The sequence below is a fragment of the Brachyhypopomus gauderio genome, chromosome 13, assembly GCF_052324685.1.
Source record: "Brachyhypopomus gauderio isolate BG-103 chromosome 13, BGAUD_0.2, whole genome shotgun sequence".
NCBI lineage: Eukaryota > Metazoa > Chordata > Actinopteri > Gymnotiformes > Hypopomidae > Brachyhypopomus > Brachyhypopomus gauderio.
Window position 1 is genome coordinate 879,483 of NC_135223.1, and position 19,018 is coordinate 898,500.

The 19,018-nt window shown below is 41.0% G+C and overlaps 2 long non-coding RNA genes across 6 annotated transcripts; both read right to left on the reverse strand.

Annotated features, from left to right (window-relative positions):
• Positions 1 to 3,087: 3,087 nt before the first annotated feature.
• Positions 3,088 to 5,481, reverse strand: LOC143473680 (uncharacterized). The gene is made up of 4 exons (XR_013120605.1): positions 5,303 to 5,481; positions 4,153 to 4,250; positions 3,750 to 3,868; positions 3,088 to 3,494 (listed from the first exon to the last, which is right to left on the reverse strand). It is a non-coding gene; the product is annotated as an uncharacterized LOC143473680 (long non-coding RNA).
• Positions 5,482 to 7,061: 1,580 nt separating this feature from the next.
• On the reverse strand, positions 7,062 to 14,803 carry LOC143474198 (uncharacterized). 5 transcript variants are annotated; one of them, XR_013120699.1, is made up of 6 exons: positions 14,659 to 14,770; positions 10,516 to 10,608; positions 9,119 to 9,246; positions 8,259 to 8,358; positions 7,837 to 7,955; positions 7,062 to 7,474 (listed from the first exon to the last, which is right to left on the reverse strand). It is a non-coding gene; the product is annotated as an uncharacterized LOC143474198 (long non-coding RNA). The 5 variants fall into 5 exon arrangements; XR_013120697.1 differs by having other exon boundaries at positions 10,454 to 10,608; positions 14,434 to 14,734; XR_013120698.1 differs by having other exon boundaries at positions 14,434 to 14,725.
• Between the last annotated feature and the right edge of the window lie 4,215 nt (positions 14,804 to 19,018).

The following is a 19,018-nucleotide window of genomic DNA, read 5'->3' on the forward strand; positions in this document are numbered from 1 at the left end:
TTCAAATGATGACAATTCTGTATAATACAGTACAATAGTGATAATAATAATTGGGGTTAGGTGGACCATACAGGAGAGGAGATAAAAGAGGAGAAGAGAAAGTAAAAAGGGAAAAGACAGAAGGGCAGAAAAAAACACAGCTCAAATGACCACTGCAATGGTTCACCAACTGCTGCTACTAAAAGAATAGCAGAAAGTGTACTTAAGACATACAGCACAAAGGACTGTGATGTATTTGTATTTGTACATGAGTGTTTATGTAAGTGCAACATAGGATAAATGTCCTTACTAGCAAGGGTAGAAAGCTGTGACAACATTCCCCCGGAAGCCAGAGGCAGGCAGAGAAAGATCAGGGAATCCCACCCACCCACTGCCCCCCCAGGAGCAGTGGAGTCCCAGGGCCGCACTTCCCAGTGACCCCCGCATGCCCGCCCCAGCGGTCGGGAGAGGGAGACCCCGGACAGCACCCCCCCAACCAAGGAGCGCAGGCCCAGGGAAACCAGAGGAAACAGAGCCACCCCCCAGGATGCCTACCCCCACCATGGGCCAGTAGCAAGGCCCCACGCCCTAGAGAGACACCCATCACCCGGACCAGGACCCCCCTCCCGCCGAGGAGCCCCGAGTCGCCCCGAGTCGCCCCGGACCACAACCGCCCAGGAAAGCGTGCCGACGGCCACACCGGAGCACCAGGCCGGTATACACAAACATATACACTCCCACACACACACATATACACTCTTACAGACATATATACACCCACAAATGTACATACAACCCCCCCCCTCCCCCCCCCCCACACACACACACACACACACACACCCATTCAGCCACCACAGAGTTGAACTGTCTGCTCAATCGCCATCCCGTGATGCAGAGGTGTCGTAACACTAGTTGAAACCTGTTTAACACAAGTGACGGAGTTACAAGTGATAGTGACATGAAATGTGTTTAAAAGTTAGAGCTGATTGCTTAGCACTGCAATGGGGGAGGATGAAAAAACAAGTGGTGTGTATGGTGAGAGGGAGAAAGAGGGAGAGAAGGAGAGAGAGAAAGAGAGAGAGAGAGAGAGAGAGAGAGAGGCATGTGTACTCTCCTTTCACCCGTGAGCTCCACAGCTGTTGTTTTGAAGTAGAGAAAGAGAAAGCAGTAATGAAGGAGAAGCCTGTGTAGATCGTAGGTCTCAAACAGGTCTCACACAGGTCTCACACAGGTCTCTGTGTATTTCCGCCTAATGAGGACATACTGTTTTTCTTTCTCTTCCTGTTAATTATTTTTGAGCTCATCTGCAACTTTTATTTGAGATACTTTGATTTATCAGCCACAACACACGCACGTACACAGGCACGCATGCACTCACACACACACACACACGGACGTAATTTGGGGGGGGGGGAGGGGTTGGGGGGTTCTCAAGCCATTTGTGTCCCCCCCGCCCATGAAATAAAAATTTCGTCCATGCACACACACACACAGCTAAATTCTGCTAAAGGATATAATCTCTGTGTTTTTTCTGGTTTTCCAAAATACTGCTGACATTTTGGTCTTGAAAATACAGCTCTGGGGGGAAAAATTAAGACACCACTTAAAAAAATCCCTCTCTGTATGTCCAAGCTGCCAGTCAATTCCAGTGCAAACCAGACACGACTTGTTTTATTTAACGAGGTCCTGATTAGGTGAACACCTGAATCAAATCTTATTTAACAAGCTAAGTCAAAGACTAGAGGACAGCCTGTCAGCAGTGAAAGTGAGAGAGAATATTGGTACTACACCAACCACTGCTTTCCTTAGTTAAAGAATGAATATTGTTGTTCATAGATGAACATGCTCCTTTATTTAAGGTTTTCATGTTGCATCTTTTATTATTTTGATCTGTTGTGATTTTCTGGACATAAATGCCATAAATGTTAAACATATTTAATTTTAATTTGGCAGAAATGTCAGTAATTCATTGAATAAACAATGCAAATATGGTCATTAAATAGTAAAACCAAAGGAATTTTGGATATTCATTTACAGTGGTCTCAGAATTTTCCAGAGCTATATATAAAAAAAACATCACACACACACACACACACACATTCCCTCCTGGCACCTGCTGACTATAAGCAACATCTGTGAGGTCACCCCGTTGTTAAGGCAACAGGTGAGATCATAGTTCAAAAAGCTGTGTGGGCTGACTCATCTTTGATCCAACTGTCTCTTAACCACCCAGTTTCCCTCTCTGTGGGACGGGTGTCCAGTGGGGTGTCCAGTGGAGTGACCAGTGGACGTCTTTATTAGGTGTTTATGGGCAGAGTGCAGCTACTTGTGTTTCACTCTATTTCCACTCTTAGCTGAATCATCTCACACACCCAAATACATCTGACACCGCCTCAAATCTTTGCTTTTTTTCTAGAGTTCTTCTCTCATTTTTGTTTTGCCCTGGACAGCACTCAACACCTCACTCACAACGCCTCACACTCAACGTCTCACTCACATGCACCAATCACAGCATGCGATCACTTCCTGGGCCCAATCAGCTAGATATTGACTATTACCTTCACCTGTTCCTCCCCCTCCCACTTTACCCTGCAGGATGGGGCTGCACATTCATCTCCCATGTCACCTCACCGCTACCTCACTGCTACCTCACCGTCACCTCAGTCACCTCACTGCTTTGCACTTCCAAACTGCACTTTTTGTTTTAACCCCATTTGCATTAGTTTCTTTTTTAGTTGTTCCCTTTTCTCAAGATCATTTGATGTAGATGTCTACACATATTAACATTGCCAATAAATAATATCTTTGTTAATCATTCACACAGATATTTTTTTACACAGGTACATTTTTGTTTTTGCTGAAGCACTGATGAAACTGGCTGGTGATTGTAGACCTGTGTTGTTTCTTTCTAGAGAAACCATTTGATGGGAGAATCTAAGCATGATGGTGCTTCTGGATGGCTCACGGCCGACAGTCTGTGGATTTAGGGCTGAAATTTCTGTTCCAATTACTGACCACACAGTACTGCCTCTGCGATTATGTGTGAGAGAGAGAGAGGGCTAGAGAATATTTGCCTTTATTGCACTATACACATTTATATTCATTGAGTAGTCTTTAATATTAATACACTTTATTATTAATTTGATTGTCAACATGCATCATCCCCACATCCCCATCACCAAGAGCTTAAATCAGTTTATTCCAGCGTTTCTGAGACAGATTGGTGTGTGTAGAACAGAATTTTTATTTTTCTTTTAGGAATATAATCCTATATATAACAAGTTCTTTCACCCCCTGAAAATGGTCTTTTTATGCACAATTTAACTGAAAAATGAAACTGAACAGTGAATTCATGGAGTTTATGTCTGGATATCCACATCTCCGTAGCAGACAATGCGTGCTGCAATCGTGGGGATATTTGGGAGGAGATTTTGGCACTCCGATATAGTAATGTAACCGTCTTGGTCGGCATCAGCATAATCTATCAACCGTTCCACCAGCTCATCGCACATTTTCTAGAGAAGAAAGAAAATAAGATTGTGTCATTTATATTTAAAACATGCATGTTGTGAGTTGTGTTTATATTTAACTGCAGCACATCCGTGTTGTGGTAAAGCCTGAGATAAGATACATGATCATACTGGCATAATTAAACCAGCGAAAAATCCAGAACTCGCCAACCCATAACACCCAAGTTACGCGTGTGTGTGTGTATGGCGGGGGGGGGGGGGGGTTACATGAATGACACTTAGCAGAAGACGGACACTAACCTCATATAGCTCTGGGTACAGAAGTGCAACCAAATTATAGACTTGAACATTTCTCATCGAGTCATTAAACCTAAACTTCTCGCAGATCTCATAGCTTGTAGCTGAAGTAGAGTTGGATCCTGTAGAGAAAGACACAGGAGCGTGAATATTTGATGACATTACCTACACTTCGATTTTAACAGTGGTGTAGAGGAAGGGTGCGTAAATCATGCACTGTGTGTGGGGTGGGGGGGGGGGGATCTCAAGATGTGGGAAAAGATGTGTAAATCTTAGCTAATCAAAGTTTTGTGAAGCTTGTATCAAACACTCAAATTTGGTGTGCCTCTGAATACTCAAAACTATTTTGGTAGTATATGCATCTTTTAACTAGTTTTGTGACAAATTTTGATCCAAGATTACAAACCGGTCTGGGAGTTCGCCACAGGAGCAAGGTAGCACAGGCTCAATACTGCCATCCAGAGACCAAATGATGCCATTGCAGCAGTCTTTTCCTACAGCCTCCTGAGAATGATTATTTAGTTTAAAGAAACACACATGCCCCCAGTTTCACTCACACACATTCACAGGCGCCGTCAAAACGTTCCCACATCACTACCGTGCGGGCACAGACAGGGTCTCCACGGGTTCCTCAGGTGCTCCTGATCTGACACCCACATCCCTGGTGCTGTTATCAACCACTGCACAAAGTGCTCAGGACATTCAGGACCATGCAGACTTCACAGGTTATGAGGTTATAGAGGATTTCTGCATTTGTGTGCAACACGCAGGCCTGCATAACCAGTTAGTCTAGAATTCTTAACTCTATGGGACACCACGGTCCTGTAGTAGGGAACTCCTCTTGTGACCGGAGGGTCATGGGTTCGATTCCCAGACCTGAGGCCATGACTGAGGTGCCCTTGAGCAAGGCACCTAAACCCAACTGCTAACTGGGCGCCGGGCTAGGGCTGCCCACCGCTCTGGGCATGTGTGATCCACAGCCCCCTAGTAAGTGTGTGTGTGTGTGTTCTAACTGCACAGATGGGTAAATACAGAGGACACATTTCAATTGCTATGAAGAAAAAAGAAAAAAAAAAAAAATCTAGAAAAATTTCTCATTTATTTCACCTAATCATTTGTTTTACTTTGAGAGTATTCTGCATTTAAGTTTATTTAAATATTTTATAAATACTCAAACATTAAATTCCATTTAAATATACAACTAATTTAGCTACAGGAAAAGAAACTGATGAATACAATATGATAAAAAAAAATCTTCACCTTTTATTTCACTTTTGACATGAATTTATATCGTCTTTGGGACTACTACAGCACACTTCGTCTCTCCAAGTAGATTTAAATACTGGCCAGTGCTTCTGGACACCCACTGCCCAGTGGAATTTAGCTCAACCTCTGACCTCAAACACCTAGTCAAGCTGACAAACATCCTTATGAGGAAAAATGCTAAAAGCAAATAACATCAGAGCCTCGTACGTGTCCCCACAGAGACGTAGCACAGGGGCGGTGAGACACAGAAACAGAGATGTTTAAGATGGGTTAGGACGGATGTCCCTTACCTGGACAGGTGTGAGGAGTTGGTCTCTATGTCAGCACAACCACAGGAGGAGAAGAGCCAAAGGAACAAGACAGGGGCTAGATGTTCATCTACTGGCTACCAAACTCTGCTTGTGTACGGAACAAAGAACTAGAGATGACTGAGAACAGACGTATGTAATGCAAAGCAGTGCAGCGCAAACCAGACACAACTTGTTTTATTTATTAACGAGGTCCTGATTAGGTGAACACCTGAATCAAATCTTATTTAACAAGCCATGTCAAAGACCAGAGGACAGCCTGTCAGCAGTGAAAGTGAGAGAGAATATTGGTACTACACCAACCACTGCTTTCCTTAGTTAAAGAATGAATATTGTTGTTCATAGATGAACATGCTCCTTTATTTAAGGTTTTCATGTTGCATCTTTTATTATTTTGATCTGTTGTGATTTTCTGGACATAAATGCCATAAATGTTAAACATATTTAATTAAAATTTGGCAGAAATGTCAGTAATTTGTGGAATAAACAAATATGTTCAAACACATGCCTGTAAATATTAAAACCAAAAGAATTTTGGATATTCATTTACAGTGGTCTCAGAATTTTCCAGAGCTACATATAAAAAACATCACACACACACACACACACACACACACACACACACACACACACACACACACACACACACACACACACATTCCCTCCTGGCACCTGCTGACCATAAGCAACATCTGTGAGGTCACACTGTTGTTAAGGCAACAGGTGAGATCATAGTTCAAAAAGCTGTGTGGACTGACCAGAGACCTATATATAAGTGGACTGAACGACACGAGTGAAAAGTGAAGCCTCCATGTGTCAGCTGCCCTCTAGTGGCTGGCTGCAGTACAACTTTTAACCCCGCACACTCAACACCTCACTCACAACACCTCACTCACAACACTTCACTCACAACACCTCACACTCAACACCTCACTCACAACACCTCACACTCAACACCTCACACTAAACACCTCACTCTCAACACCTCACTCACAACACTTCACTCACAACACCTCACACTCAACACCTCACACTCAACACTTCACTCACAACACCTCACTCACAACACCTCACACTCAACACCTCACACTCAACACCTCACACTCAACACTTCACTCACAACACCTCACCCACAACACCTCACTCAACACCTCACTCACAACACCTCACTCAACACCCCACTCACAACACCTCACACTCAACACCTCACACTAAACACCTCACTCACAACACCTCACTCAACACCTCACTCACAACACCTCACACTCAACACCTCACACTAAACACCTCACTCACAACACCTCACTCTCAACACCTCACTCACAACACCTCACACTCAACACCTCACACTAAACACCTCACTCAACACCTCACTCACATATGCACAATGCACAGCATGCAATCACTTCCTGGGCCCAATCAGCTAGATATTGATTATTATTTTTGTTTTTGCTAAAGCACTGATGAAACTGGCTGGTGATTGTAGACCTGTGTCGTTTCTTTCTAGAGAAACCATTTGATGGGAAAATGTAAGCATGATGGTGCTTCTGGATGGCTTATTGCCGACAGTCTGTGGATTTAGGGCTGGAATTTCTGTTTCATTTACTGACCACACAGTACTGCCTCTGCGATTGTGTGTGTGTGTGTGTGTGTGTGTGTGTGTGTGTGAGAGAGAGAGAGATAGAGAGAGAGATTATTTGCCTTTGTACCCACAGCGCTATATACACTTATATTCATTGAGTAGTCTTTAATATTGATACACTTTAATACTCATTTGATTGTCAACGTACGTCATCCCCAGATCCCCTCACTAAGAGCTTAGATCATTTTATTCCAGCATTTCTGAAACAGATTGGTGTGTGTAGAACAGAATAAGACTCATTTCTCTTTTAGGAATATAATCCTGTATATAATAATTTGTTTCACCCCCTGAAAATAGTATTTTTATGCACAATTTAACAGGAAAAAATGAAACTGAACAACAGTGTATTCATGGAGTTTATGTCTGGCGATTCATTCTTTGTAGCAGACAATGCTTGCTGCAATCGTAGGGATATGTGGGAGGAGACTTTGGCACTCCGATATGGTAAGGAAACCGTCTTGATCGACATCAGCATAATCCATCAACTGCTGCACCAGCTCACGGCAAATGTTCTGGAGATGGAGGAAAGAAAGAAAGAAGAAAAAAAGAGAGAGAGAGAGAGAGATTGTGTCATTTATATTTAAACATGTATGTTGTGAGTTGTGTTTATATTTAACTGCAGCACATCTGGGTTGGGGTAAAGCCTGAGATATAAGACACATGTGATCATACTGGCATAATTAAACCAGCGAAAAATCCAGAACTGGCCAACCCATAACTCCCAAGTTACGTGTGTGAGTGTGTGTGTGTGTGTGTGTGTGTGTGTGTGTGTGTGTGTGTGTGTGTGTGTGTGTGTGTGTGTGTGTGTGTGTGTGTGTGTGTGGGGCGGCAGGGTGTATATTGATGACACTTTTAGCAGTAGATGGACACTAACCTCTTTCAGATTTGGGTATTGAAATCCAACCAAGTTAAAGACTTGAAGATTCCCCAGGGAGTCATTATACCTAAACTTATTGCAGATCTCATAGCTTGTAGCTGAAGTAGTAGTGGATGCTGTAGAGAAAGACACAGGAGCTTGAATGCTTGATGACACATTACCTACATTTAGATCATCAAATGGGTGTTTAAACAGTGGTGTAGAGGAAGGGTGTAGATCATGCACTGTGGGGGGGGGGGGATCTCTTAAGCTGTGGGGAAAGCTGTGTAAATCTTAGCTAATCAAAGTTTTGTGAAGTTCGGTGTGTCATAAATACTCAAATACTCACATTTGGTGTGCCTCTGAATACTCAATCTATTTTTGTAGCATATGTATCTTTTAACTAGTTTTGTGACAAATTTTGATCCAAGATTACAAACCTGTCTGGGAGTTCACCACAGGAGCAAGGTAGCACAGGCTCAATACTGCCATCCAAAGACCAAATGATGCCATTGCAGCAGCGTCTTTTCCTACAGCCTCCTGCGAATGATTATTTAGTTTAAAGAAACACACATGCCCCCAGTTTCACTCTCACACATTCACAGGCGCCTGTCAAAACGTTCCCACATCACTACCGTGCGGGGCACAGACAGGGTCTCCACGGGTTCCTCAGGTGCTCCTGATCTGACACCCACATCCCTGGTGCTGTTATCAACCACTGCACAAAGTGCTCAGGACATTCAAGACCATGCAGACTTCACAGGTTATGAGGTTATAGAGAATCTCTGCGTTTGTGTGCAACAACACGCAGGCCTGCATAACCAGTTAGTCTAGAATTCTTAACTCTATGTGACACCTAATCATTAGTTTGTTTTACTTTGAGAGTGTTCTGCATTTAAATTGATTTAAATATTTTATATCTACTCAAACATTAAAATCTGTTTAAATATACAACTGATTTAGTTACAGGAAAAGAAACTGATGAATACAACATGATTAAAAAAATCAACATCTTCACCTTTATTTCACTTTTGACATATGAATTTATATCGCTTCATCTTTCCATGTAGATTTAAATACTGGCCAGTGCTTCTGGACACCCGCTGCCCAGTGGAATTCAGCTCAACCCCTGACCTCTGACCTCAAACACCTAGTCAAGCTGACAAACATCCTTATGAGGAAAAATGCTAAAAGCAAATAATATCAGAGACTCGTACATGTCCCCACAGAGACGTAGCACAGGGGCGGTGAGACACAGAAACAGAGATGTTTAAGATGGGTTAGGACGGATGTCCCTTACCTGGACAGGTGTGAGGAGTTGGTCTCTATGTCAGCACAACCACAGGAGGAGACGAGCCAAAGGGACAGGACCGTGGCTAGATGTTCATCTACTGGATACCAGACTCTGCTTGTGTACGGGAAAAGGAACTAGAGATGACGGACAGGAATGAGGACAGACGCGTGTGTGTGTGTGTGTGTGTGTGTGTGTGTGTGTGTGTGTGTGTGTGTGTGTGTGTGTGTGTGTGTGTGTGTGTGTGTGAGAGAGAGAGAGAGAGAGAATCATTCATTAGAGGAATTACTCATTATTGTTGATCATAGAATCTTTAAGAATACATCAATCAGGAATAATACACTTTACAGATTAAAGATTCACCAGCAATTACTCCTTATCATCTTGTTTCTAAACAATGAAAACATGCAACAAAAAAACACACACAGCCCAGTTTCACACACACACACACACACACACACACACACACACACACACACACACACACACACACACACACACACACACACACACACACACACACACTCCAATTGCACACACAGCTCCCTGCCCCATTCATGTAATTCATGTGTACCAATAAGCACATTCCCATGATCCTACAAATATGGTGTGTGTATTGTAAGCCAGATTATACAAATGTAACTGTTGTTGAACTTATCATCCTTTTTATTGCACTTACGTAACTGTCAGATTGATACTGCATACACAAATCTGATCTGGTTTGTAAAATATCATATGGATTTTACTACAGACCTAATTAGTTAACACACATTTTATGAACAGAAAAAAACCTTCATAAAGGAATTTAGGTAGAAAAAAGCTTTGTTCCAACACACACACACACACACACACACACGCATCTTCACACACATGCTTGACTCATTAAGGTAATGCACAGTGCACCAGACGTGCACCAGACGTGCACCAGACATGCACCAGACGTGCACCAGACAAGCACCAGACGTGCTCTTGATTGTGCTCTCAAACGTCTGCGGAGGGATGTTTTTTTTTCTTTTCTGTAATCAGCTCTTTTATAAACTCCATATTTTAACTACTGAACCCATGAATGGATTTTTAAAGCATGTGATTTCTTTTTCAAACCTGCCTGCCAGACAACCATGAATTTATTTAGTCAGGAGAATCATCTACTTCAGATAAATTGAGTGGGAATCATCTCTGCTCCAGTAGATGGCAGCAATACTATTATCTATTAACTCTATTATCTCAGCATTCATTGTCACATTTTCCCAAAATCAAATTATTGTTGTTCCAAGGAAAATTGGAAATAGAAAGAAATATAGAAAGAAATAGGAGGAGACAGTGTGTGATGAGGTATGAGCTCACACCATCACCAAACCCTTAGTTACAGGCACAAAGTAAGGACAACACTTGAAGAATGAAGAAACCCTGGGAGGAAGGTTCTGCTCAGCTGTGGCCTTCTCTCCTAGTGTTGGGTCATCCCAAGGTGCACCAGTGGAGGAGATCCAGAGATGATGAACCTGCAGGAAGGACATTAATCAGTATGCATACTTAGTTTTAAAATCCTTAAAGAGACAAATAGGTGATCATCATAAGAAGTGTCGTGTGTACACCTCACTCATATAAGCTGCATGTTTATATGTTTCCTATATCCGAGATTGTGAAGTCCTATCTGTGTGGGGAGGGGCTAAGGGGTATATATGGGTAAAAGAAGAGAGGCTTTAGGGGTAAGGGAAGGGGTAAGGTAATGGCCCTCTATTTTTTAAAGCTCATGTGTTGGATTTTTGAAATGACGCTGTACGACAATGGGCAAGAAAGCCACCGACGGCCCCAGCAGTGCTCCGGTCCGGAGGGTGAGGATTACCATGAACACTCTACACCAATAGTGGGTCAGTGACAAATAAGGGTTGGTATGGCATCCAAATCACAAATATGGTTTAATATGTTAAAACAACATGCTAGATGTTTGTTGTTGTTTAGATGTATAGTTTGCATTTCTGTTGTTGCCATAGCATTTTATATGACATTTTTACCATTTTAACCAATTAAAGAATCACAGTCACATTAAATTGTCAAATGGTGTAACCAAAAACCCATGATAAGTATTAAATAATTCAGCCTTCTAGAAGTTATGTAAGTGTACATGAAATACATTTTAATGAAATAAATTTAAAATATTTTATTTCTAAACTAAGATAATGTGTTTTTTTTGGTGTACTGAGCAAGTCAATATTCCATAGACATTAATGTTTTCTCTCTAATATTGGGTTAGTTGGTTTAAAATAATTAAAAATTTCATTTTTACATTGTAGTAAAGTGCTGAAATCATATGCATGTTAACTTTTTTTAACACTGGTTACACCAATTGACATTTAAGAGTTACACCAACTGACGACAAGATTCTTTAATACCATATAAAACAATACTTTTAACAATGAAGAAACGGATTGATCTCTGATTATAGTACAGTAAGAACAATTCATACACCTTATTCATTACATTAAGAACAATCAAATGTAAGACAATATCTAGCAGACAGAAGAAAAACTCAATTCAAATTGTACATTTTGCATATGGGATGTTTTGAACATTCCAGACATCCATATCTAAGTGAGAAAGGTGACAATCCTCTCCATTTTCTCCTCTGCAATTTTATTTAGTCTCTCTTTCTGTTTCTCACACACACTTTCATTGTCTTTTTTGCTTTGAGTTCATCAACTTTCCATTGCAGCCTTTTTGCCTTCATTCTTTCACTAAAGTTCCTTATTAGATGAACCTTAGCTTCTCCCTTTCCTTCAGCACTGCTCTATGTTTGCTGGTACTTTTCTGCACTACCCACACATGAGTGGAGGATGCCTGTGGTCTCTTTAAACTTGGCTGCACATAGTCATGATCAGCATTAACATACACTATGGGCTCTGGAGGGCCATTAAAAGCTGCTCGTCTGCTGTTGAGTGCAAAGGTTCAAAACTTCAGCAAGCACCCTTTTCTTCTTCTCTTCTCTCTGTCCTGTATCTGACACTGCTTCCACTCTTCCCTCATCTGTACCTGTGTTTCCCTGCGCAGATCCGTGACTGGATGTTTGTGATCTTTCCCTGTCTCTTTCTCTTTGATAGCTAAAGTACAGAAGATGACTGAAACTGTTAGTCTAATGTCCAGGGCCTTAATTTGTCTTCCATTTTGACTTCAAACCTCTCAATAAAACTACCCTTTTAGGAGACATACATCACTGATCATTTTATTTTCTCATGAAACACTAGCATGTGTATGTGAGTGTGTAACAAGGTAATTGGCCCTTGCAGCAGGATCTGCATTAATGCACACTCTGTGGCGAGACACGTTTTCTTTACTTGTAAGAGGCATCTATTAGAAGAGGAGAGAGTTTGTTGTTTGCATACACAGGTTTCCACCTACATACTTCTTGTTTATGTGCACTATCCTATAGAAATGTGAAATTAAAAACAGATTCATTTAGAGATTTTATAATTCTTTATAGACTACATTTCAAGCTGCATATTATGGCATATTATAATTTTAATAATAGCAACAATAATTTAAATAATCATATTATTAATAATAATACAAAAATAATACAAAAAATTACAGAAGTAAAAATATTGTCCATAAATTGATAAAAATTTGTCTCATAAAGGAAATGGTGCTTCGCCCACCTGAGGGACGAACACAACACCACACCCACAGGACAAGCTGCTGCTGTAGACGGGGGCGACCAGTAGGGGGCCGCCGTACCGTGACAGTTACTCCACAGGACATTTCAAATTGAAACCAAATTTTGCATGCATTATTGTGGATGACTATGTAAACACTTGACCTTGGTTTGAATATTTCAAACTATTTTTCATAATAACTGGAATATTTTATGATGATTTATATTTATTAACATTTTACTGAGGTCATACGATTTGACATGTATTCTAATCATACCTGATCATGACCTGAATCTGCTTTATTTTATCACATTTTACAGAGCGTTACTAATCTTGACTTGTGGCAGTTGGAGTCTTCAGAGGTCCTCCTGTTTGACATCACATTCTGTTACATGATCTTCTGGCTCAAAATGTTCAAAATGGCTCCAAGAAGGGTGGTTACACCAGTAGACATACCAAATGTCTGACTTGGCAGACATGATTCCCCATGTGAATGGAAATATTCAGAACTGCCATGTTTCTCTATTATGATTTGAGATGTAAAAATACTTGTTTAAGATTATGCCAGCGTATTTCAGAGGCTGTTGTGTGTGTAATGTGTAATGTCATTACACATTTTTCAACAACTTATATTCTTGGTGCTGCATTTTATGGTTACACCATTTAGACAATTTGCCCTTTTTTCTCAATATTATCTCAGAACGTAATAAAATTAGGCATGTCAAAACAGTGGCCCAGGTAATCGCTGGATAACATTGCTTCCTATGAGAAAAGAGGTCATCGTACTAACCACACTAGGCATTTGTCACTAGAAAGTACAAAAGTGAATGTTTTAGCCAAAAAGGTGACACTGGGTACACGCGTGATTGTAGTACAGTCCTAAGGTCTGCCCTGGATACACGTGTGATTGTAGTACAGTCCTAAGGTCAGCTCTGGGCCAGGTTGTAGTTGTAGTCGACATGAGAGAGGGCAGCTATCCTCTATCTCGACGGAGATGAACGTTATCAAACTGCCTCATGATCATGAGGAAGGAAAGCAGGTAATTTGTAGACAAAAAGCAGGTAATTTGTAGACAAAAAGCAGGTAAATTTGTTGTATACATCTCTGAGCCAACTGACTTCAGCGTTCATGATCACGTGAGCAACATGACGTCAGAATCATCGTTTTAAAGCCCAGTTACATTCTTATTGGTGCATCGTCACACGATACAGGACAACATATTAATCACATGCAATCAGTTAAATACAATCTAATACAGAACACACTAACACGATACATACAGATGTAGGACTGTAGTATAATTGTATTACTGTAACATAATGTGTCCTGGAGAGAATGATCTCTTTGCATTTATAGGCAAAGTTTGTTTGTATCGCGTTTTATAGCACTCATACATAGTAGCAATTTAAAGCACTTTACACAGATATGGTACAATAAAATAAGTTTAATAAAGTTTATTACGTCCCAAGGTCTAACACTTCAGTAAGTATGAAAATAAAGCAAAAATAGCCCAGCTATAGTCAATAATGCCACAGCAGTAAATGAGAACAAGCACACTGAGGAAAAGCATAGAGACATTAAACAAAAACACATTACAAAAGCTCTGTGTTTTTGGAAATAACCAAGTAACAGCAGCGAACCCGCGTGTTGTCACATTAGAATCAAGTCACAACATACCAGCATTAATGAAACCAAGAACACTTTCAACGTTCCGCTTGAGGTGTCGCATCAGAAGTGCACGCCACGAGTTTAGCTTATTACTTAAGTTTCAAAACAAAAAAATGCAAAAAATAAAAATAAAACTGGAAGCAGAGAGTCTGACATCCTGAACTACAGCGTGCAGAGGCGTTTAAAGCAAGCTCAGCTTTCTGCTCATTTTTAGCAAGAAGGTAAACGAATTACCAGCAAATGCTTTGCTGACTGTTCCACAATTCAGTCTTCAAAGTCCTGTGGAAAACAATGATCTCTAGCACCTCCGTCCTCAGTGAAATGTTTTGCATTTTGGTTAATGTTGTTTTGACGTAGCGTCACACTAATGCAATGTCCCCTCAATGCCCCAGGGCTGTGGGCCTTGACGCAGGCTCTGAAGACATGTGCCTCGCGCATTCATTTGGAGTTTTGAGAAACGCCCACAGCTTTAATGTTCCATAAAGGCCAAAAATTACTGCACATGCTCTCATGCTTCAGACAGGGCCTGTGATGTAATCAGAGGGCGGGGTTTCTGTGGCATTCTTTCACAGCGAAGGAATGAAACCTAACGTGCTCTAATGGATGTAGTGACCATAGAGGCCAGTTGAAACCAGTTTAAGATGATTTGAGCTTTGTGACATGGCGTGATGTCCTACAGTAGACAGAAGATGAGTACACAGGTCATAAAGTGATGGACATGGTCAGCAACATAGTGTGTAATACTCAGGTATGGTGTGTAATACTTAGATAGGCAGTGGTGTTCAATGCTCAGGTAGGTGGTTGTGTTTAATTCCCAGGTAGGCTGTGGTGTGTAATACTGAGATAGGTGGCCATTACACTGCCAGCACCATTACACCTTCACCATCACACCACCACCACACCACTGCTAGCACCAGCCTGAACCGTGACTGTTCTTACGATATATCCGGCGATATATCTGTTGAAACATATCATGTGCCTATTTCTCAGCAGAACATGCTGTCTCTGCCCCTGCTGTTGTTTGAAAGAATCTGATTCTATCTGAATTCATGATGCTTAATGTCTTCTACAACACGTTTGGTCTCAGAGGCCTCTGATAATTCCATCATCTCTTCCTCCTCCTCTTCCTCGCTGCATAGTGTGAACAATTTTGGACTCACTAACAGATGTTGGATTTTACACACTGCCAATCTAAAGATAATAAACATTGAGACTCTGAAGACCAGAATCTGAAGATCAGTACAACTTCATGTTTTCCAAAAATGCTTTATAAACAGCTTCCTGCAGCTCTGAGCCTCTCTGGGACGCATGTCATCCCAACTTCTTTTCTCTGCAGAATGTGATCTGTGTGCATCAGCAACTTCTATTCCAGTTCTACATGTTCCAAATGTCCCAGCTTGCTTAAAGGGTTCAAACAGAATGTCTTTCCTGCTATGTAATTGACCACAAATGTATTTTGCATTGACTGCTGTTAGATCTTACAGCAGTCACAGTTGCTGTAATGTTGCCTGCTGAAAAATGATTTTGCTAAATGATCATTGTAATACAACAGGAGACAAAACAGTAGCAGAATAATGTCCAAGGGTAGTAAAACCATTATAATGTCCTGGAGTCTCGAATGTATAATCAAAGTTACATTAGCCAAATGGACAAATTATTGGGTGTTATGATATATCTAGATACTGTTTTTTAATAAAGAAAGTTGGCTTACCAAAGGTTGTTGATCTCTTTTTCACATTTGAAACATTATGAATGAGTTTTATGTTCTAATCTGAATGCAGAAAGATCGTAAGCACCAGACGGAGATATGGATTAGATTACAAACGGTGGGATGTTTCGTTTATTCCATTAACAGATTAATTTAAGGGAAAATAGCAAGCCCACAGCTGCTGGCGAGAAAGCTACAACTTAAAAGCAGTTTGTGCTCTCGTCTAGCACAGATTAGTAGGAGAGAGTCTGATGGGGTTCATCAGAGTTTATTACAGTATAACAGAATTCAATATAAAGCTAACTGAACATAAAGCTATGGTTTCTGTGTCCAATACATGCATCTAACAAACATTGAGGTTTACTGCTGATCTGAATTATATATATATATATATATATATATATATATATATATATATATATATATATATATATATGTGTGTGTGTGTGTGTGTGTGTGTGTGTGTGTGTGTGTGTGTGTGTGTGTGTGTGTGTGTGTTTGTGTGTGTGTGTGTGTGCACAGTCTGACTGTCCATTGGAAGAGGTTTTCATACTAAGACATCTGATTACATGTTTGTTCCACGAACAGTAACTCAGTGCTCATGTTCATCAGGGCAGGAGACGAATGGTTGAAGAGACAATCTGTCCCTTCTGTGTTGTGGTTTTCCGTCAGTATTGCTACACAATATGTCACAGTTTATCTTTGATCATGGCATCTTAAATAAACACGCCACAGAAAAACACGCCCAACTGTCCCACTTTTGGCCCTCAATCCTCTTTAAGAGAACTTTAGCGTGTTGCAAATATTGTTTACAAAATATTATTTTGATTAAGTCTAATGTATGCATGGCTGCTCAAAGCGCTCATAAAGTTGAAGCGGTGTGCAGAGCTGTCTGGTAATTCACAGCAGCTGCGAAGGACACAAAGGCCCAATACTGCCACCCAGAGATCAAAACGTGCAATTGCAGCTCAGTCTTAGCCAACGGCTTACTATGGAATTTTAGCTGACCATTGTCAATAATCGCGATTAATGATTTGTATTCTTATTTAACTATTATAGTATGTCTGTATGGATACTATAATGATACACAAACATAACCTTAATGATGAAGAAGGGCATTTTATTGAACGGTGAACTTTTCAAAATGTAGTAAAAGAAAATTGTGTGTCATACTTGTGAAATGTATTATCACAATAAACTGTAAATCGAAACAAATGGGCAAGACCTCTACTCATTAAAATGCTAGGGTTGGAAAGATTGCCGAAGTTAAGTGTCTAGAAAATGTATGTGGGCTTGGATGGCGGGAAATTACAGGAGAAATGAAGTAGCTGAAATAATGAGAGGTAAGGCTCAAGGTTATAGAATCAATCACGACCATGTTTGTGAGCACACACGCGTTCACAGCCACCCGCTCGATCATTTGTTTGTAATTGCTTACACGCTGTTTTGATGAAGAGGGAGTGTTTCACAGTTCAGGACATCTGCGCTCCAGGAGGAAGATCGAGGAGAGAAATAGAAATAACTACAGAAATGTTGCAGCCCTGATTATGATAAAGTTTCCTTATAAGACCTCAGATAGTCCCATACAAATAACAGCAGTGAGGATATTTTTATATGCAGAATAAATGTATCAAATTAAAATTTTGATGTTGATATTAATCATAAGGGAGCCTTAGTGTAGTATTAAAAACAACAACATCTCTATTGTAATACACACTATTACTGTTTACAATATGTTTTGTTGACAAAGACCAGATCCATATACTGCACCAGCCCACCAGGCATACGTCAGACCTACAGGCACATCGTCCTTTCCAGAATGTTCTTCTTCAGCTAAGATGTAAGAGGTGTATGTCTATGTGGACCTGTGTCATAGACTTGGTTATGGACAACTCTACAGTTTGTCCAAGAATTGCTCGAGTTCAATGTGTACATACGGGAGTGTAAGAGAGACAGAACAAATAATTTGGTGTCTGGATCAATATATGTTCTAATATACTTATATATTTGTGTAACAATTTAAAATGTCACGCCAGTTAGTGTGTAAAATGGATCTCTTCTGTGGAGCTCCTGAGGTATATGTAAAAGCTGCACTCACTGCACTTTTGTGTTATGGCCTACTTTGTGAGATGTTTTAAAGTTCATTTCAATACGCACATGAAGCCCATGAAGAACCATGTAGCAAACAGCACAAGCAGAATCGTAAAAATCACCTCAGTCTCCTTCACCCACATAAACGTTCCGCATGTTTCACTGAACTCACCTCAGTCTCCTTCACCCACATAAACGTTCCGCATGTTTCACTGAACTCACCTCAGTCTCCTTCACCCACATAAACGTTCCGCATGTTTCACTGAACTCACCTCAGTCTCCTTCACCCACATAAACGTTCCGCATGTTTCACTGAACTCACCTCAGTCTCCTTCACCCACATAAACGTTCCGCATGTTTCACTGAACTCACCTCAGTCTCCTTCACCCACATAAACGTTCCGCATGTTTCACTGAACTCACCTCAGTCTCCTTCACCCACATAAACGTTCCGCATGTTTCACTGAACTCACCTCAGTCTCCTTCACCCACATAAACGTTCCGCATGTTTCACTGAACTCACCTCAGTCTCCTTCACCCACATAAACGTTCCGCATGTTTCACTGAACTCACCTCAGTCTCCTTCACCCACATAAACGTTCCGCATGTTTCACTGAACTCACCTCAGTCTCCTTCACCCACATAAACGTTCCGCATGTTTCACTGAACTCACCTCAGACTCCTTCACCCACATAAACGTTCCGCATGTTTCACTGAACTCACCTCAGTCTCCTTCACCCACATAAACGTTCCGCATGTTTCACTGAACTCACCTCAGTCTCCTTCACCCACATAA